This window comes from Sciurus vulgaris (assembly GCF_902686455.1).
Source record: "Sciurus vulgaris genome assembly, chromosome: 14".
NCBI lineage: Eukaryota > Metazoa > Chordata > Mammalia > Rodentia > Sciuridae > Sciurus > Sciurus vulgaris.
Window position 1 is genome coordinate 60,914,287 of NC_136475.1, and position 21,724 is coordinate 60,936,010.

The 21,724-nt window shown below is 45.4% G+C and overlaps 1 protein-coding gene and 1 long non-coding RNA gene across 3 annotated transcripts in view; one reads left to right on the top strand and one right to left on the bottom strand.

Moving 5' to 3' along the window:
- Positions 1-21,724, bottom strand: part of PRKCE (protein kinase C epsilon) — a 466,710-nt gene that overhangs the window by 397,871 nt on the left and 47,115 nt on the right. The gene's annotated exons all lie outside the window — the stretch shown is intronic.
- On the top strand, positions 4,303-21,147 carry LOC306644591. Its single transcript, XR_013759416.1, has 2 exons — positions 4,303-21,045; positions 21,080-21,147. It is a non-coding gene; the product is annotated as an uncharacterized lncRNA (long non-coding RNA).

The window sequence follows — 21,724 nt, forward strand, 5'->3', positions numbered from 1 at the left end:
AATAGCACATTTGCCAAGGAAGCAACGTGCACAAGAGGATTTAAGAGGAAGGTGTGTGTTTGGATGAGAGAGTGGGGTGCTGCTAGGGAAGCGGGAGGTTAACACAAATGTCCTTGCTTGTGTTGTAACCCTTTGTTTTGCTAGACCAGCCTCCAGGAAAGTTTTTAGTCATCTAGATATAGGGCCTTATATTAGAAAATTTACCCAAAAAAAATCAAGAGGGAGAGATGACTCTTTACCCTAACTTTGATCTTTGCCCTTTAAAGCCAAAACTGATAACACCTTTAATCTTTCTAGAATAGCTTCTCTCCGTCATCTTACTCCCTGGATGGGATACAAAAGACTCTCTAAAAGGATATGCAATCATACTTTAAAAAACTACATTCAAACAGAGAGCAAGGCCTGGTGTGGATAACATACCACCTCCCTGAGCCTAGTTCAAACCAGGGAGGGCTTTAGCTTCCTTCTTGGTTTCCCAGAATTCTGAGACAAGTATGAAAATTCATGCCCCAAATGTGAAGCTGGAAGCAGAGCCCGTGCAATGACAAGAAGCCACAGTCATCAGGGCTCAAATGATAACCAGCACATCTGGGAGAATGACAGATGTTGCACAAAAGCCTGGTCAAATCCTCTTAGCTACCTGGAATGCCCTCCCTTCTACTCTAAATCCTCTTTAAAAGGCAGAGTTCAAAGCCCTGTTCTCCTGGCAGCCTGTACCCATAATACAGTAACCCAAGAGGAATACCCATTCCCACTCATGTGCATGGGGTGGACACTCAGAACACCGCCACTGCTCGTGTCTATCGTTAATACACATCTCGTTCTCCAGAAAGGACTTCCAGGAGGCTTGACAGTATCTCTTGTATCACCTTGCACTTGGTGCATGCTGAATAAATAACCGTGACCTAAATAGATAAGGAAACCATTCTTGTGTACACAGAATTTTCTTCTCAAAAAGGGACAGCACTATTTGCCTAATAAAGATTAACTGTCCCCAGTCATATAAAATTATTTTGCCCTTGGGCAGATAAGAGACCATATTAGGATGTGTTTAGGTATACATTTTTCTTAGAAAATTTGCTCAGCAAATGGCAAGTCTATTAAGAAGACCAAACTAAATAAAGCATGACAATAGTACGTCTTGTCATCTATTCTTAATCCTGTTTCCCATGAGGAAAGGGAGGCCCAGAAAGGTTAAGTGGCTTGCCCAAGGTCACCCAGCTAACGAGTAGCAGTCAGCCCTAGAATCCAGTTTTAATTCCCTTTCCACAGCCTGCCACTGCCCCATAGAAGGCTCTCTACGCTCTCTGTGTCACCTGGGCAAACAGGAGGGCTGACAAGGCAGTAGCCTCTGAGGCCAAGCCTCCCAGGACATATCTGATTCCTTAAATCATCAATATTTATATAATAAAAATACATCCTGAGACTCAGAACTATATAACTGAGATGCCAACACACTGTCCAGACTCTGAAACCAGGCCATGGTGACTGCAGATTCCAGACTGCTTAAACTGCTCAAAAACAAGAACTCAAAGAAGGGTCTCCTAGAAGAACAGGGCATGTTATCACAGCATGAAGAAAATTAAAAGAACATGTGTTGGAATGCTAAGCTCAAAACCAGTGAGCTGTCCTGAGTAGCACAAAATCCACAGTGGGTAGAAGCAAACGGTGAATCATGACCATCCACAGGGCAAACTGGTTAGGAAAAAGGACAGTACCTTCCCCACAAACAGCTCCAAGCAGGACTCACTTAGCCAAGAGCCCAGAAGTCCAGAAGCACATCTGTGTGTTGGAAATTAACACTTAAACCTCAGGCCCTGGAAGACTCCTGAGGCTCATTACAGGCACCCTCTAATTACTACCTTGGAAACACATGTGAACTGGATTCTGGCACTCACGGGGGCCTCTCTTCCCCCACTGCATTTTTTAACAGGGAGGATTCACAGCATTTTGTACCAAGAATCTCAAGGGGCAGAATAACAGCACATGTGAAACATGTGGATGGAAAGCTCCGGGAGGGCAGAAATTGCCTCCTGTCCTGGTTCCTGCCATCAGGAAGCAGAATAAATGCTGTTAACTTATCTTCTAAGTACTACAGTGCATGCCTGGGTTTCCAAAGACAGCAGCAAGGTGCCTTTGTTACATACACAGGGTGGGATTAGAACTCCAAATGGAAGTCAGCCAAGTCACCACCACTGAGTCACACCTGAGCAGCACACCCAGACTCAGAGAGGCAGACCACTTCTGGTACCCAGAAGTGGAAAGGAAGGTGGCCCATCTGCTTTCCCTCTTCTTCCTGTCTCCCAAGGGAGACACCCCAAGACCCAAGTCCCCACCCAAGTTCAGCACCCTCTTCTGCCTAGGAGTAAGTTTAAGCAGCACTTCCCAAAATGTGTTCCTGAGACCCCTGCAGTGTTGGGGGAGGGTCCCTGAGAACTGTTCAATTGTTCTGCAAGGTCAAAATCATTCTCATAATGACAATTAACACATTGTTCTGTCCCTTTCACTCTCAAGAGTGCATAAGTGTGTACCAGGAGCTACATGATGATATTGCAACCGGTCACAGAAGCCAATCAAGAATCCAGCTGACTCCTATTAAGCCAGACATTACTGAGATCTGCAAAAATATAAAACAATGCCATGCTTGTAAGACTTTTGTTTTGGAAAATGTAGTTTTCCATATTTCATGAAAATATGCTCTTCATGTTAACATGTAATGGGTTTATTTTTTAATTAATTAATTTTAAAAGAATCTGTTTTCATTTCAATGTGGTAAATATTGACAGATACAGCCCACATAAACAAAGACTCTCTGGAGTCTTCAATAATTTAAAAATATTTACATTTCAATGATTTAAATTTTGGTCTAGAAACCCAAAAGTTGAAGAGCCATCAGTTCATGGAAAAGAAAAAGGCTCGCCTCCCATCTGTGTTTCTTGAGGAAGTAAATCTGAACCACCCCCCCACTATCAGACTGTATCCATCCTTCAGTGTCTGGTTCAAGGACTGTGCGCTCCACCAAGTCCAGATGACCCAGACCCAGCCCTCTGAGAATCCCACCTCCTGAGCTCCCAGCCACTCGTTTTACTGTGCCACCCAGCATTTCATCATACCCTGTTCTGTGACATCCACTGCACTATTGTCCTGGATTATGTAACTTCAGTTGTTATTTAACTTTCCCCCGTGGGCGTGTCTTGCTTCCCTAAGGTAACTCGGAACTGTGAAAATGGGTCTGAATCCAGCTCTGCCTCTTAACTAGCGGGCTGACCTTGGGCAAGTTACAGAGCCTCAGTTTCCTTGTTTCTAAAAGGAAGAGTAGGCAGACTTCCTGTGCAACCCAGGCAATTGCCTGCTCTTCCAAATACACCTAGCTCAGGATTTTTCCCTTTTCTTTATTTTATTTTATTTTATTTTATTTTATTTTATTTTATTTTATTTTATTTTATTTTATTTTATTTGCATTGAGGATTGAACTCAGGGGCATTTTACCACTGAGCTACATCCCTAGGCCTTTTTATTATTTATTTTGAGATAGTGTCTCACTAAGTTGCTGAGGCTGGCCTCAAACTTGCAATCCTCCTGCCTTAGCCTCCCAAGTCACTAGGATTACAGATATGCAACACAAATTCAGGATTTTTCTGAAAATTACCTGTGAGAACAATCGTGACACCAAGCACAATGCTAGTACACGGGAGGCAGAATTATCTTCCCAACCCCAAAGCCACCAAGAAAAGAAATGACCTTAACTATCATCTGCATGAATGATTAGGTAAATGAGTGAATGATGCATGAATTGACACATCAACTTTGGGTCTCAGCAGAGGACATCTCTAGCCTCCTAATGGGTACTTTTGGAAATAAACATGGACAAAGAGGGCTACTGGCTTTTAGTGAACAAGAATTATTGGCGTTTAGCATGCTGGGGTATACCTAAGACTTCATCTACCCAAATGCCACAGATTTCTCTCGTGCACATGAATTTTATGATCTCAGTATCTTACTGCCTTTTATTGTTCTTCTAATTGATAGAAGAGGGCTCCCACTGCTGCTCCCCAAGCTGATCCCAAGAGATATCAGGAAATCCTGAAATCCCTGGGAGGGATGCCAGGTCTTCCAACCTCCCTGGTGGTTCTTTAGCAGTCCACAGGTTGAAACCATAGTAAGACCACTTCACTTTATCTCGACAATCTCCTTTATCTGAATTCCCCAGAGGGATGGGAAAGCGCCCTTCCCAGCTTGGGGGCTGTTTCTTCTCTCACCTAGAGCACATCTGTCCGATTTTCCTCACCCCTCCAGCCCCTCCCCCTCCCTCTCTCTCTCTCTCACAATCAGTCCACAGATCCACAGGAAGCTGCTGTGGAAGGCTGCTTCTGGGTGGATTCAGGTTCTCCTGCCTGGGACTATGATCCCCGGGGAGGGACTCCAACAAATAAGCCCTATGTGAACCCACTACAGACAATCTGGGAATTTTAATTGTTTTCTGGGGCATGGTTTTGTTTGATCTAGTTTACAGAGAGGGTAGGGAAAATACCCTCCAAGTCACGTCCACATACATGCGCACTTAACAGCTACACAGTCTATATCATGCACGTATGTTTCAGATGTACTACACCTGGAAATATTTGTTAGATAAAATTCCAGTCCTGCCTTTCAAATGTGATCCACCATGGATGTTCCATCCATGACTTGGTGCATATTTACCAAGTTCCCACGACTCACCATTGCTTTTCACAGAGTGGGAATGAGCCCAAGACTGTACTTCCCATGGTCCACAGGAGACGGGTAAAGGGATGTCAGAACTTAGGTCTCCACCAATATTCCTATTAAGAAACAATTTTTATCCAGGCATGGTGATACATGCATGCCTGTAATCCCAGTGATTTGGGAGGCTGGGGCAGGAGGATTGCAATTTTAAGATCAGCCTCAGCAATTTAGAGAGGCCCTAAGCAATTTAGTAAGACTCTGTCTCAAAAATATTAAATTAAATTAAAAATAAAAAGGGCTGGGGATGTGGTTTAGTGGTTAAGCACCTCTGGGTTCAATCTATGGTGCCAAAGAAAAAACTTTAAACAAGATGCATAGTTTGCCCTTCGAGAATAAAACTGTAACATAATAATGAATCGGTACAAAGATAAGCAACATCAATCACTTACACTAGATCCCGAGCAAATTAAACATTAACATAATCATCTCAAAAAAGCCAGAGACCAGGATGGGGAAGAAAGGGGAACTAGTCAAGAGGGTCAAAGCAGAGGGAAGTCCCCAGGCATACAGTTACAATGCCCATCCCACACCTACACAAGAGGACTACTTCATAATAAACCATTTTTCTAAACTTTAGATTGTTAAATAAAGTCTCCAGAGGGGCCGAGGACTGTTAATAAATTTGACCAACACTGGATATCAATACTTTAGAAGACTTTAACTCACATTAGCAAATCCAAGGCTAATAAATTCTGAAATAAAGTGAAATAAAGAAATCTGCTTAACTACTTTTTTTTTTTTTTTTTGTACTAGAGATTGAACCCAAGGGCACTTTGCCACTGAGCTGCATTCCCCAGTCTTTTTTATTTTTGATTTTGAGACAGGGTCTCACTAAGGTTCTGGGGTTGGCCTGGAACTTGTGACCCTCCTGTCTCAGCCTCCTGAGCTGCTGGAATGGCAGATGTGCACCACCAGGAAATCTGTTTAACTTTTATTCTATGTTATTAATTCAATGTGGACCAAAATCATTTGCTCACAGAAGTCCTTTACGGTGCATTTTCAGCCTCTAGCCCTAGAGTTCTTTAGAGTTCCACGGTATCACTGAACTCATCTTCCTGAGTCTGAGGTCAGAATTAGAGTGGTACTTCCTGTAGATCCTGCCCCAGGACTATAAGTTAGTGCAGGGACCCCGGGATCCAGTCACGATCCTAGAATCATAATTCCCTTGTAACTTGAACTGACATACTGACTTGATATAAAAATTGCAAGTTCTGGGTTACCATTTGCTTCTCCCCAAATGGCTAGAGCCTCTCTTTTGTGCTAACTAGTGGTTTCCACTGGGGACAGTTTTGTCCTGGAAGCACGTTTAGTAATGTCCAGAGACATTTTGACTGTTACAACTAGGAGGAAAGTGCTACTGGTGTCTAGTGGGCAGAGACCAGGGATGCTGTTCGACACACTGCAATGCATAGGAGAACCCCCACAACAGAGCTATCTGCCCCAAATATCAATGGTGCAGAGTCTGGGAACCCAACAAGCCTGTGACTTTGGTCTGCAAGGCTGAGACTCATGGCAAATCCACCAAAACAACAAAGCCTACCCTAAAAGGGTTCTTTGCAAGCAGCCATCAGTTTCTCAAGGGATGCGTTCCTATCTTTCTTTATAAGTCCACAAAAGACAACTCCTGAGACTGGGGCACAAATGCCCATCTCCTGGGGAGTGAGCCTATAATACCAGGGCATCCTCTGCCCAGTCTTCTACCCACAGTTAACAGCCACATGAGGCCCACTCGCTGAGTGAGCAGCTTGTGGAAGCAGCCAAGCCAGAGAGTTCCAGGTCTGCCTCCTCCTCATCTGCAGGAACCCAGCACAGAGGCAGGAACTGGCATCTGTGCAGACTACTTCAGCCTTGTCATCACCACCACAGACCCAAGCTGACAGGCAAGAAGCCTCAGGATCCCTTTCCTGCAGTCAGGACAGACTGAAGAATTGAACGAAAGGGGCACAATATGCCCCATGGGACCAGCAGATATGTACCAAGCATACAATATGCTTTTGGAGGAGCCCAGTGCAGATCTCCCTTAAGCAAGCAAAACTCTCCAGAACACATATGCACCTGTGTTTAGCACATGTACCCATGTGTAGAGAAGTAGATAGAGAAGTGAGTGATGGATAGGAAGACTGGCTTATTGACAAAGAGGACAAAGCAGTTGGGAGCCAAGTGTGGCTTCTTAACTCACAAGTCCAGCTCTTCTTCCCATTCAATGTAACAGACACACGAACAACCTGAAGCAATGAGAGGATTGAGCTCCTCCTCCTTCACAGCAGTTACAGCATGCTCATCTGGGCCCCTCCTATTCTGGGGCCAGCAGTGGGCGCCCCATCCTTTTTCCCAAGGGCTTTGGACAGGTGCGGGGCAGCAAGACCATCACACCATGGTACCAGCCTTGACCCCTCAACACAGGAGCAACGACCCTTCCTAAGAACTCCAGTGCTGCCACCCTTAGTCATCACAGGGTGAGTAAGAGACAGATGCAGACAGACAAGGGAGGGAAATGTAGGGTTTGCAGGTGCTTTAAAAATAAAAAACTGAAGTAGCAGTTTAACAGAACTCAGCTGAGAAGGTGGGTCCAGTGCTGGGAGCAGAGACCCCTGGGCCTCAGACCAGAGGGAATACTCAGGGGTGCTTTTGGGTAAGAGGCATTGTAGGGAGCACTGCAGAAAGGGGAGGAAGAACAATAAAGAAAGGCCTTGTGAACTTCCATTTGTCTTGAGTTAACTTTGCTCAACCTGTCCCAAGCCAACAAACCTCATGCTGCTCCCAAATTAAGAGAGAGGAAATAACTAAGTGACCCAAGAAAGGCAGTGTATGTGGTGAGGATAGGTGGCGAGAAGCAAGAAAAATTGAGCTAGCAGTCAGGAGAAGGAAGAAGGGGAGAAACGAGATGACTTGGGCCACTCTGAGAAGGAAAAAGCAAATCTCCTAAGCCAGCGTTCACCAGGAACCAGCCAGAGCCCCTGGTCAGCCCAGGAAGCAAAGCACTACAGCGTGGCGTTCCATGTCGGGGCCCTGGACACCGAAAGGCCCAGACTCAGGCCTTGGTTCACCACTAAGAAGCCGAGTGACCTTGGGCATCATGGTTTACACCCCAAGACGCAGTTTCCTGCTCTGTAAGATGGCAGCTGTGGGGTGTGACATGGTACAAGAAAGGCAGAGGGCTCTCTGAGTCCACCCCACACAGTCCGCCCTTGCCAGCTCTCCTCTTCTGCAGCCCCTCATCATGCAAATTTTATTTCTGAAAGGGATTCCACTCTTTAGAATATACTAGCCTGTTTCTATGGAGACAGGAGACCAACACCGGTAGAAAATCCCAGAAGAGAAGCCAAGACTTTGGGAGAGATGAGCTGGAGCCCCCTGCTTCTCAGAAGCTCCATGACAATGAGGGACAATGAATAGCTTTTTTAAAAAAGGGGGGGAGGGGGACCTCCTCCAAGAAGAGGAATTGAAATTGATCAGAGAGGAAAACCAACTCTAAGGACTCTGAGTTCCCTGGGGCTCCAAAAATCAGTGACATAATTCTGGATTCACTGGCACCTGTCATGGGTGTCAAAGGGTCAGAAAGCACAGAAACGAGAAGCTTCCTCCCAGTGGAGTGTCGGGGGTTAGCCTGCTAGAAATGACAAAGCCAATCAACACATACAGGGATGATCCAGAGAAAAGACACCTACTTCCAGGCGAGGGGCGTCTGCTGGTGGGCACTTCTGTACTCTCCATGCACACAGCTTCACACAGCCAGCATTCCAGAATGTTTGTCCCTGAGTGAATGATTTACTCATTCAGCTCGCACTCTTTGTCACTTGCAGAAAAGCTCCGTGAAGCCCAGTCTCATTTTGAGCCAGGGAACCATTCCAACCTGCTTCAGGAAAACAACAGAGCCCAGGCAGGAATCTACAGATGTTGGCAACCTGGAGACGGAGAGGTGAGACACCCCATGGCTCTCTGTTCACCCCAACACTCACACTGCAGAACTGCCACCAGCTAACTCACATACTCTCAGGCCAGTGGCCAGAGCCTCAGGTCTGTCTTGGTGCTGAGGGACACAGACATTAGATTCTACAAACTCCAGAGATTTCAGGACAGGCTTCCCAGTCTAGAGCCTTATTGAGCCCAGAGTCCAGAAGACATCTACCAAGTCTACACTGGATCCCTCTATTCTCCCATGACCCACATCCCTCACACTTAAAGGAGAGCACCTCTTTAACAGGATTAGTAGTACCAGCCAAGAAAACCTTCAGTAGCCACAGCATAACAGGGTAGGTGGGGAGGAGGACAGAGAGACAGGCACTACTGTAAGTTTTCATAAAACGGAAGGTACTCAAAGACCCATTCTTCATTCTGAGATGTGTCTTTCCCCTTTTCTTGCCATGAGCACAGCGAGTTCTTTCCCACATGCAGTTTTCTCTGCCTGGAACACTTTCCATCTCCAGCTCTTCCCTCGTCCAATGTCTCAGTTTCATTGTCCCTGTCACAGAGCCCCTCCCTGGCCATGCCACCGAAGGCGGGCCTCCTCCCCTCCCCCTGGTGTACTTCTTTGTTGACCTGCACACAACTCAAAGTTCCCCTGGAGCAGGGGCTGTGCCTGTCTTGTCTGCCATTAATCAGTCACTACTTCGCACAGTGTTTGGGCATACTAGCTCTCAAGGCAGGCATATTTAATTATTGAAGTAAATGTTCTACTTTTTCATGAAATAATTATGAAAGTAAATTTGTTATCCGAACTCTTACTTGGTAAAATTAGAAGAACATGGCTTTAGGTCAGTCTGCTTCCCTCTCCAAGGGTGAGGGATGGCAGGGAGGAGGTATTTTACTATTTCAAAACATGCAAAAGTTTGCAAACCAATGGTGTACAGGACAAAAGGTCTTTTGAGCAAATAAAGATTATTATGGTTCCCTCGAGGAAAACCAGACCTGCTTCTGAAACAGGTACCTGCCTGTAAATGGAACTTCTGCAAATCTACATCTATTTCCAGAGAAACTTGCTTTTTCAGAGGTTTTATCTTCATTTCTGATTTACCATTAACAGATGCTAATACCATGGCGTTAGCCTTTTCTACCTCCCCTTTCTGAGCCTGCTATACTTTTTATTATGGATATTTGAATTTTTCAGCCTACAAACATTCATGGGTTCCTATTCAAAGAAATATCAATGGATCCTTTCTTAATGAAGAACCATTTTTGGTTGTATTAATAACTCTCCGCTGTGTTAATGGTTTGAACGTGCACAGGCTGAATTTTCTTACAGCAGGGTTCACGGATGAGTACTGGATGACTCCCTCTCTGTGAGCTCAGCCTCCTGATTGGCAACACAGGAGGAGGATGCACATCCCTGCAGCTAGTGGGACATAATGAGTCCTTATATCTACCCATTATCACCAAGTGTTGCACAACTATGTAGGGCACAGACAAATACATTATTAGCCACCCTCAGGCTTGTGCTCTCCTGTGGCTGTTCCCATCTGGCAAGGTGATCAACTGCAGAGTCCAAGGGCAAGATGTGCAGAATCAGTGCTGCCCTCTGTATCACTGCAGCTTTATTCCAAACTCACCCTTAAATAAGTGTCCACTTCCAAATTCATTCTTAAAAAATCATCCACCCTTCAAAAGATGCTAGAGATGAAGACAACTACAAACCATTTACAGATGGAGAAACTGAGGCCCCGGGAGATGTGCTAGTTCGTAGAAGGCAATACTGCAAGTCAGCAGCAAGGCAGGACCAGGATGAAAATCAAAGGTGTGAAGGCTTTAAAAATCATGACGAGCATCACAGCAAAGAACAGTTTTGTCATTTTCATGATTATTCATCCATTCAAAATAGTTGAGCATTTACCATATGCCATGTGGACTTGCAGACACAAGGAGGTAGAAGTGTGGGGCGAATACAAAGATGAACGATGCCTGGATCCCTATCCACCAAGGAAAAGGAAGTATACTGGAGGAGCTGAACACCCAAATCCAACAAGGACCACACAATTGATACTAGAGCCCAGCAGATGGGAGCCCTGAGGAGGACAGCCTGACTCTATAGGAGCAAGGAGGAGTGGACACAGCTGAATGGAGGAGATGCAAAAGGTTGTTCATCACAGAGGGAACAGTGTGTCCAGTTCCACGTGTGACAGGACATGAAGGGACTACAGGTGACGGTAGGATGAACCAGTGCAATTGGTCCCAAGTTCTGTAGGTCTTGATAAGCAGGGGAACTTTTCCTGGAGGCCACCAACAATCTGGGTCTCCATCAGGACATTTTACAGGGGAAACAGCATGACCAGGTTCAGGTACCAGGAACAGACAATAGGGTAGTGAGAGGGTCACAGTAGCACCAAGGGGCATGGAGACCATGGACATCATTGTCCAGGCAAGTGACAAAGGACTTAACCTTTCACCTGCAGAGCGAAATAACAATGTCAGTCCTGCCACCTTTATGGGGCTAATATAAAGTCATTAGTACTGGAAAGATAACAAAAATAAAGGTCAACATGTTTTGAGCATTTATTTTATTTAACAAAAACTTAGCACATTTAGGCACCATCCCTTGTTCAATGGGTTTTACAAATATTAATTCATTTAATCCTCACAATGAGTCTGTGCACTAGGATTTTTTTATTCTCATTTTACAGATGAGGAAATTAAGACATAGAGATGTTAAGTAAATTATACCAGGTCATCTAGAGGCTAGTGGTAGAGCTGCGACTTGCAGCCAGACAGTACTGCCAGAGTCCTTGCTCTTGGTCACGACATCTACACCTTCTTGCTTGTGATGTGCTCAGCACTGTGGTGAGTTCCCTACCACTGTTGTCTATTACTTTGGTCCTCACAATAATTCCATGAAGTAGGTACTCTCATTCCTGTCTTATAGATAGGGAAACTGAGTCACAGAGTGGATGGGAGCTTTGCCCAAGGTTGCACATCTAAGAAGTGGAATGGACTGGGGAAAGAGGGCTTCTTTGTATTCACACCTTGATGGGTGAGAGGGTCAGGGACCACTGGCATCCTAAAGTGCCTTGACAACATCCTGTGTATCACTTAGTATATATTGGGGGGGACTGTATTTATTGCAGTCACTTTCTCTAAATGCTTTGTGATTGTCCTTACAGGTTTTTCTCAATGACAAATACCAGTCTCCCTGGCAAGTGAACTATTTTTTCATACCAGGAAGTCCTGTGGGTCTCCCCTAAAACTCACGGCATTACCAGGATGAATGTACCTGTTTCTCTGAAGGATAGCAGGAAGAACTTTTCCTTTAGTCCACATGTTCAGGGACACCAAATGAACACCAAAGTTGCACGTAGTAAAAGATTCTGCCTCACTTCCTGGATGAGCACATACTCAGAGGTTGTCATATAGCTTCCCAGAGTGAAGCAAGATGTAGGTCTGCAGCCGGGCATTTAGAACATCCATGAGAGCTCACTGGGTTGTGTTGAGCATCTTGGCACTGAGGCTGGGAATCAGGCTTGAGTTGCAAATTTGTCCAGGTGGTTGCAAAGCCTGTGCTCTTAACTGCTCTCCCCACCCGCTTCATTCTGAAAGCGTGATGCATTAGAGGCTCAGGAGGGGTCAGGGAGGGAGCAGCAACCTGAAAGAAAGGCTGAACACTTGAAATAGTTGTCAATCAGATGTGACATGCCTGTCTGGCCAGATTTTCCTGTCTGATGTTAAAGCAGAAGGAAGAAAAATCAAACTCCCACTCTGTCCAAGCACCCCTGGTTCAACCCCAAACAAGTTAAGCTGTGTCCGTTGGGCAGTAAAACATCCCTAACCCATGGGGGCGAGGGTCTGCTTGTATCAGTGCTGGGAACAGGGATGGCAAACAATGGTATTTCAGTCAGGCCCTGCTGTGCTGATTGGTCCTGGCAAAAACAAGATGTCAGTTAGTACAGTTATAAATCCCTGTGACAGCAACTCCCTAGGCCCTGGGTACACCCTGGGCCATGCTGGAGCCACGATGTCCAGAGACTTCTCCTGCCACTTATTGGGACTGCGAGTCCTGGCTGGGGGCCTGGTAATGGAATCATGAATCTATTGGCAGTCTTTAAAAGAGGAAAACATGCAGAAATTTTATAGGAGAAAACAGAGACCTAAATAAATTCAGCTAAGACCAGACCAGCCAGGGTCATGATTCTAAAGCAGGAAGCAACCCCCCAGCAAGATACACTAGAGGATGTATGGAATTTGACAGGGCACTTAGCAGAGGCTGTGTATCACTGTGGTCAAGGGCATGGACTTAGAAGCCAGACTCCCTAGGTTCAAATCCCAGGTTAGCCTCTTGCAGGCTGAAAGATTTGGGGTATGTTCCTTAAAATTTGGGGGCCTCATTCTCTTACCTGCCATATGAGGATGAGCATAGTAGGAATATCATCTGGTTGTTATAGGAATTAAATGGGTTAATATACAGAAAGCTCTGAGAAGGTGCCCAGCACTTAGGCATTGCTGCATATGTGTTCATTAATAAGATAAATGGGCCTGGGGAAAACACAAGACATGTCTCCCCAGGAGGACATCATCCAGGTTAATGGAGTTGGGGCTGGAGATGAGATGGTTACTACTTTTTTTTTAAAAAAAAAGTTTAGATTTGGAAATCACTGATTTAGGGTCACAGAGAAAAATCAAAGTGCTATTTGACCACATGCCTCAGCAACTATACTAAGGCAGAGACATAGTCTTGGAATCCAGGATGGGATGGGGTGGCCCAGGAACTCTAGAAACTCCTAGGGTGTACTGTGTACTATACTAAAGCTTTCAAACTTCACACTCATAGATATCCAAGATCATCTAGTCTATACCCGGCACAGGAAAGGAATCATGCTGAGGGCCAGAGAAGGGCCTTGTCCAAGGTCACATAGCTGGCAGGTGTAAGGAATGGAGCAAGAGCCCAGATCTGCTAGAACTGGGGCATCTTCCACCACATTAGCCTTCTGGCCTTGCCCCAGGAATGTTGAGAGCCCAGTGTATGAGTCTCAGCCTGTTGGAGCAGCTGCCACTCTGGCCTGGCAAGGCCTGCTGAGTGTGCTGGCCCCAGCCCAGGGTTTTCCTGACCAGCACCTGCCACCAAACTCTGGCATTCCCTAGAGGCCCAAGCCCAATTTCCTCTCTCAGTGGAGTTGAGGAGACTTCAACTCATCTATCTTATTCACTTAAAATGGGCCCCAAGCAGGAACACTAATCCAGAAGCAGCCCAAGAAGTTCCAGGAATCTCAATTGCCTGGTCCAGATGGATTATGTTCCTGACTCAATATAGCATCCAGGGTATATCAGGGTAGCAGGAAAATTCCCCAATATCAATGGCTTGATGGAACTGAAGCCCAAATTATGTGCTCCTTTTCACACAGGACTAGCTCTCCTCCAACCTAGGTTCCTTCCCTCTTGGAACTTTTCTACTTTCAAACCATGGCCAAGACCCAGTGACTGGCTCCTTTAAGCCAAATGAAGAGGAGAGCAACCTGGGGCACTAACTGGCCCAGGACGGTGTTGTGGCCTGGCCTGGAAGAGGCACTTATTCCTTTAACCTATATTCCACTGCCACTGGCCAGAATTTAGTCACATGGTCACAACTGGCAATATCTGGGCATAAAGGAAAAAGAGGTACCATGTGACTGTTTATCCAGGACAAAGGCTTCAGTGGACACATAGGTTGTCCCTGCTACAACTGACCTCTTGGCTTTTGCTCTGTGGCACTTGAGGGTCTGGGACTGGAGCTCTTGTATAAGTCAGCAACTTGTTCAGCCCCAGAAGCCATTCCAGGGAATCTAATGGCCCCTAATGACCAGTTTGTGATGTGAAGGGAGGATGACACAATGGACTTTGGAACTCATTGAGGGACAAGAACTGTGCTCAGCTCCCTGAGGCATCCCCCAGCACCCCTTGCACATTGCCTACCAGAGAGGAGACCCCCAGTGTGTCTGCTGAATGAAGGAAGGGACATGAACACAATTTGCATCCATACAGGGTACCAGGCACAAGTAGCGCTGCTGGACACTGTGGCCTGGCTAGCTGGAGCTTCATGCCTGGGACCCCAGGTCTGCTTCCTTAGCAGCCAGGAACCAAGAAGAGGGGGACAGTCAGAGCCACCTCCCCCTCCATGCTGGCTCTCACGTCAGAAGCAGACTTTCAACTCGTCTGTGTGGGAAGGAAGCAGGAGCTGTTTCCATTTTATTCCATATTCGTCACGAACTGTGTCCCACAGACATAAGAAGCCACAGAAGCAATGTTCACCCTCCCGCACTTCAGCTCCTCAAAAGCAGGGGCTCAGGGAGAAATGTGTGAGAGCAACATCCTTGACTTCCATGAACAGCCAAAGCCTCCCCCAGAAGAAGCCAGGACAGGGAAAACAGCAAAAATCAAAAACAGCTACAAGTTAGCTTTGTGACCTTGGTCAAGTGACAAATTTTCTATGTCTCCACTTTTTCCCCATCTGTCAAATGGAGATAATAAAGGCTGTTCTGAAGTTAGAATGAGATAATCAATGTTTAAATGGTGCTGGAAAGTATAAAGCTTTATATGGGAATATAAGGTATTATTATCCACTCACCCTTCCTGCCTTTCCAGTGAATTCAGATGTTTGGTAACAATTACAATCTTGGCTACAACTCAGTCTTGATGAGCAGAAGAAATACAGCAGCCTCCACATTTAGGAGATGGTGCTATAGTTTGGATCTTAAAGGTCCCCCAAGTGTTGGAGGCTTGGTCCTCCTGGGAGATTCTATTGAGAGATGGTAGAACCTTGAGAGATGGGGCCCAGGAGGGCTGACTAGGGAATTATGGAACCCTGGTCTACTCCTGTTTCTCTCTTTTGCTTCCCAACCGTGAGATGAGCAGTTTTGCTCTGTCACGTGCTTCCCCCCATGATGTGCTACCACAGGCCCAAAGCAACAAGGCCAATCAATCATAGACCGAAATCTCTAAAACAGTGAGCCAAAATAAGTCTTTTTGCTTTATAAGTTGATTATCTCAGGTATTTGTTATGGTAGTGAAAAGCTGACTAACACAGATGAGAACTGAGACACAGGCCTGCACACCCACAGACCTGGCAAGTTCCAGGACACATGCTTCAATGAGGGAAGATGTGCCTGTGAAATAATGCACTGTGACCCCTGGGGGCCTTTCACTGCATTCATCAAAAGCCAGCTTTTACAGACTGGGATATGGTGCCTGCTGAATTGTGAGGAATGAAACTGTCTTAAAATCATAGTGTTCTATTGGCTAGGACCCCTGTCCTTAGGGGAAATAAGCTAGTTCCCAAGTGAAACTGGAAAACAGATTCAATTTCCCACTGACCTATGAAAGGTGGACCAGGTTTATGTGTACCCATTATTATTTGGTATGGGATCTTGAGCAAAAATACTTAGCCCTTCTTGATGCCAGGTTCTTCTTCAGGAGAATAAGTAATTAGGAAGCACTTTGGTAACAAAAAGACACAGTTTAGATGCAAGGTATTTCTTGCTATTAATCAAATCTCTTACCTATGAGTCACCTGCAATGTTCTCAGATTCTCTCATACATGGAAGACGGGGGTTCCATTTTCCTTCTGCTGGAATTTAATTCATTGTGATGGGGCCAACCTGTCATGCAGCCAATACTACATTCTTTCCTCAGGACAAACAGAGATGATGCTACTGGGATGGGACACCGGAGATTGTGACACATGCAAACTTTCATTTAAATCAAAGCGGAACCAAGAGCTAAGATCATTCTAGATGCCAGTCTGACTCCTAGGAGGGTGAAGCCAGGCATCCCAGTTAAGACTGTTTGACAGACCCTGCTTCAGGTTCCCCTGAACCTGAATGACAATGAGCAGAACCACAGAATAAGGTTTGGAAACGAGGGCAGGGAGAATTCAGGGGAAAGAAGCAGCCTGAGAATAAAAAGAAATGGGCACTTTTCGAGCTTTGTCTTCTCACCACCATGCGTGTATACTTATTTCCTCTGTTGGAAGCGGCGGGAGGTTTTCCATTGAGAGTCTAAGACAATCCCGTGTAACACTTCACTTCATAGACACTTTCTCTTGCCAACTACGACAGCAGCTGTGAAACCCCAGTCTGCTGGCCAGTCTGTGGCAGCTCTACCCCGGCAGAGACTCAGAATCCTTTTCCCCAGAGTTCCCACACCTTCTTACTCTGCCCCAGTCCCCAAGCTTCCACCAGGACAGGATTCTGCAGGAGAAATCCCTGGTAGAGATGATTTCTAGCCCTCGAACACTGTTAAATTCCAGAGATCCCTCCCTTCATCTGCTAAAATGACCTATGGAACAGAGTGAACAGGGACAGAGAAGCTCCAACGAACACATCTGACTTGAAGCATCTGAAGGTTGGTATAAAAGCCCCACGCAACACCCAGCCTCAGAACCATCTTCAAAAAGCCCCAGATCCTGCCAGCCACTGCCCAGGACAAATTCATTATCCTGAGCTCCAGGGCAAGACAGAAGGCTTAATCAGGTCAGCAGCTTTTGATCTGAAAATAAGCACCTTCTTGACACTCTGTGGATTATAGGAATTATGCCTGGTAAAGCTACCTATACCACCACCATGTCAAAGGATATTCAGGGATATTCAGCTGAGAGAAATAATTACATAGTCAAATGTTATCAAACCCACAAAATGAAAGCAAGCCCACCCATAAATCCAGAAGTCAAAGCCTTGAGGTTTAACTGAGAATGAGAGGAAAGAAAAAAAAACCAGACAAACCCCAAGAGTTTTCATGCCTGAGGGAGGTTTGGCTCACTCTGCCAAGGTTTCACTGACAGGTAAGGAGGTCAGGAGGGTTTGGGTGGGTTACACCCAGCCCTCTCTGATGGGTACCTATACCCCAGTTTCCAGTCACTCCTGTTTTTTCTGATGAGCTATCGTTTTCAGCTAAAAATTTCCATTCTTGGACTCAGACCAAAGGTAAATTTATTTTGGAAAGTCTGAGCCAAATTCTTCTGCAACTAGAGTTTTAAGCAGGTGAAATAAAGATTGCTGCTTCTCTCCATATAAAATTATGTCCTGAGAGAGCAGCAGCAGTTCGGGCCCCCAGCATTCCCTGGAGCCAAGCTCCGCAGATCAGGGACAAGGATGAGTTAAACATGGTGTATGAAAGACATGCCTGAAGAAATGACACTAAGAAAGGAACTGAAATTTAATTGTGACATGTCCAAATAGGAATGATAGTAAGTCTCTGGTATTTGTAAGCGTTAGACATCTCAAAATACTTCACCTACATTATTTCATCTGTACCTAATGGCTGCCCTGGGGAAAAGAGGAAACCATCCAGGCTCCCCTCTGCCAGATGGTAAAACAAGAGAAAATGAGGGGCTGAGAATTACTTAAGGTCACACTGTATATTAAAAGACCACCATCTTGACCTCTGGTCTTCCTAGGCCAAATTTCATAGCCCTTTAATAAGTATAGAAATTAAACTGTATCTTAAAGTATGGCAATATATTGGCCCATTTTCTGTTACTGTAGCAAAATACCTGAAGCTGGGAATGTTACAAAGAAATATTGGTTAGCTCACAGTTTGGGAAATTGAAAGTCCAACATTGGGTAGCACCATCTGTTTAGCCTCTGGTTAGGAGCTCCTATGCTACACTGCAACATGGCAGAGAAGCAGAAAGAGGAATGGCCACATGAAGAAGACGTCAAGCACATGAAATAGCCTCGTTTTATAACAACCTGCTCTGGCAAGAACTAACTCCATAATAGTAGCATTGATCTCTTCCCAGGACAGCACTCCAGGATGACCTAACCACCTGCACTAGGCCCTAGCTCTTAAAGGTTCTACCTCCCCCCACATCACCACACTAGTGGCCAAGTTTCCAACACACAAACCTTTGGGGGACACCCTCAAAACATGTCCAATCCATAGCAGGGACTAAACTGTGTTATCAATGTGTCTTAGGTGACTACTGTCTGTTGTCTTGAAAAATCAGAGAAAGAAGAAAGACGGTGATTATCAAGCATCCACACATGCCAGACCCACAGGAGGCATCTCTTCTTCACAGCAACTCTGGTGTGATGATGATCTAACCAGCAGAGTTAACATTCGGAATAGAGTGAATCTGTAGACAAAGGCCATGTCACCATGCCATAAGGCCAGGCTAGGGAAACCCCAAATAGTCCCATGTCACAGGTTTTAGAGAAAGGTCATTTTAGGATTTGAATTCTGAACTAATCTTTAATCAGAGTACCTAATAAAAAGCAAAACTAAAGTCTTACCTACCTTCTTCTTTCCAACTGTCCAGTTATTGCTAAGGGAGGGACACAGAAGGGACAGAATACTCAGGAAATAAGGGAAAGAATGAGAAATGAACAATCTATAAGACAGAAAGACTAATTGCTACACATTAAACTAGAAGTTTTCTTGAGATATAATACACTTAAAAGGCACAGATAAGTTTGTTTCTATATTGAATTCTGAAAACAATGAAAGAGAGTGAAAGGAGGAAAAACCCCACATACTCCATACTGCTCCCCACCATGACTCCCCTGACCTTTCTCGAAGCCACATTTATTACCCATATGTCTCAGAGCCTTGCACTAAGTAAATGCTCAGTGAATGAAGGACAGATGGATGGATGGATGGATGAAATAACAATGTTGTCAGAAATAACATCTCCTCCTCCAGGTGGAATTTAAATCTGCACTAGTCTATTCATTTGATATTTAGGGACATATTTGTCATTTTAATACCAGTAATATAAAACAAGCTATTTTAGTTTTATCTTCTGTGAGCATATGGATGAAAGAATATGAATTTTTTTTTTTTTGGTTGCAAGTGAACAGGCTGCATAGCTAAGATAGTTTTCCAAAGAATGTGACAGAAGCCCAATTATTGTCTTTTAAATAACAACACAAAATAAATTGTTCTAGGAAAGAATTTTTACAAGAACAAGTGAAGACTTCTATGTAGGACAATAAAAGAAAATCCAAAGAAGAACCAGTTCCATGTATAGAAGGCCCATATTTTGTCCCCCCCAGAGATTGCAGATGAGATGCCTCCACCCTCAGGGAGCTCCTCATCCAGGTGTTTATGGGCTAGAGAAGAAAATGTAGGCAACAACCAGATGAGACTCTAGCCTCTAACTTGGGGGAGACATAATAACAACCTTCAGGAATATGAAAAACAATGACGTCGAAGCTGAGGGCCAGCACATTGCACTTTTACTAAGAAGGCTAAATTGTAGGGCTCTGAGTTAGGAGTAAGGATTGATCTATGGAGAAAATGCTTTCTCAGGAGGACCTGGATCACAGAAGCTCCTATCCACCAAGGTATTAGCTGACAGCTGACCTCAGGAACCCTAGGGCCCAGAAGTCTTTCTGTGGAATATTCCCCTTCTCTCAGACCTGGCGACGGCAGTTTTTCATCCTTCTGGTCCAAGCATAGGCATTCAAATAATTCCTTCTGGGCGTCATCTGAGGGACAAGGATGGGAAGGGAACAGGGACAAAGAAAGGGGTTCCTCATCCTGCTTTCAACAAGAGAAGCTCTTCATCAATTTCCATGACATGCTGGGGCAGCCTTAGAAGGCAAGAGGCCACAGCCAGGATAGGCACCTGGCAAATACTGCTCACATGGACTGAGCTCATACTAAGGACCAGACAACCAACGAGGGAGGGTACAGAGGCTGTCTCATGCCATCATCACCATTGCCGTCCCAATTTTACAGACGTAGAATTGGTACTGAAGGAATGACATGTCACTGTGCCCAAGAGCTTGACAAGGACCCCAAGTTGGCTGGCACCTAAGCCTCATCACCTGAGAACACACTGATCTCTACCCTATATACCTCAACAGGTGCCTCCCACTTCAAGTGGATAACTCACCTCTGTAATCACTTTGTGGAAAGTGAGCCCCAAGTTTCAGATAGAAAGGGAAGAAGGGAGGAAATCAGGCAGACTCATCCATGTCTCTGAGACTTCAGGTGTCTTCTGAAACACCCACGGGAACGATGAGCCTAGATCAGTCTAGCACTGAAGTGGGAACGGGAAGTGGCTTGAACCAATAGGAACAAACTGCCTTCCCCTGGGACAATGCCTGGGTGAACCCAGCAGGTGGGCAGCAAACCTGCTTCCTTCACTGTGTTGCCTGTTCTGGGGTGCCCCGCTCTGTGCTTCAGCCTGTTTGCCTACCCTCTTGGTATCAAAACTGCCACCCAAAAAGGACCTCTTAGTGTAGGACACTGTGATCCATCTGTCATCTCATGAAGGAGCTGGAGACCTATCGGGGTAGGCTGATGGCAGCAACTTTTTGAGCATAGGTAAGTAAAGAATTCTCTAGGATCGCTACCAATTGTGTGTGTGTGTGTGTGTGTGTGTGTGTGTGTGTGTGTCTGTGTGTGTGTGTAGCAACCCAACTTAACCTTTGAGTACGTTCAGTTTTTCCAAAAATAAGCATAAAAACTAACCCCACCCCCCACACAAAACTGGAATCTTCCCATTTTCTACCCTGTGAGGCAACAACAGTGACTATTCATGGAGCCCCTATTGTGTTCCAGGCCTTGTCCTGGGTATAAGTATGTTTCATGTAATCCTCAACACAACCCTTCACTTCTCTTCCTTCCCCTCCTGTCTTAGTTTCCTAGGGCCGCCATAACAAAGAACCACTAACTGGTGGCTTACAGGAACAGAAATGTATCCTCCCTTAAGTTCTAGAGGCTAGAATCCCCAAACCAGGGGGTCAGCAGGACCCTACTCCCTCAGAAGCCTCTGAAGGAGGCTCCCTCCTCCAGCTCCTGGTAGCCCAAGGCCTTCACTGGCTCCTGACAGCATCACTCCAAGCCCTGCTTCTGTCCCCACATAGCCATCCTCTCCCTGAGTCTGTCTCTATTTCCAAATTTCCCCTTCTTATAAGGACACCAATAATACTGGATTAGAGCCCACCCTAATGACCTCATCTTAACTTGACTACATCTGCAGGGACCTTACTTCCAAATACAGTCACATTCTGAAGTACCAGGGGTTAGTTACATAACTTTTTTTTTTTTTTTTTTT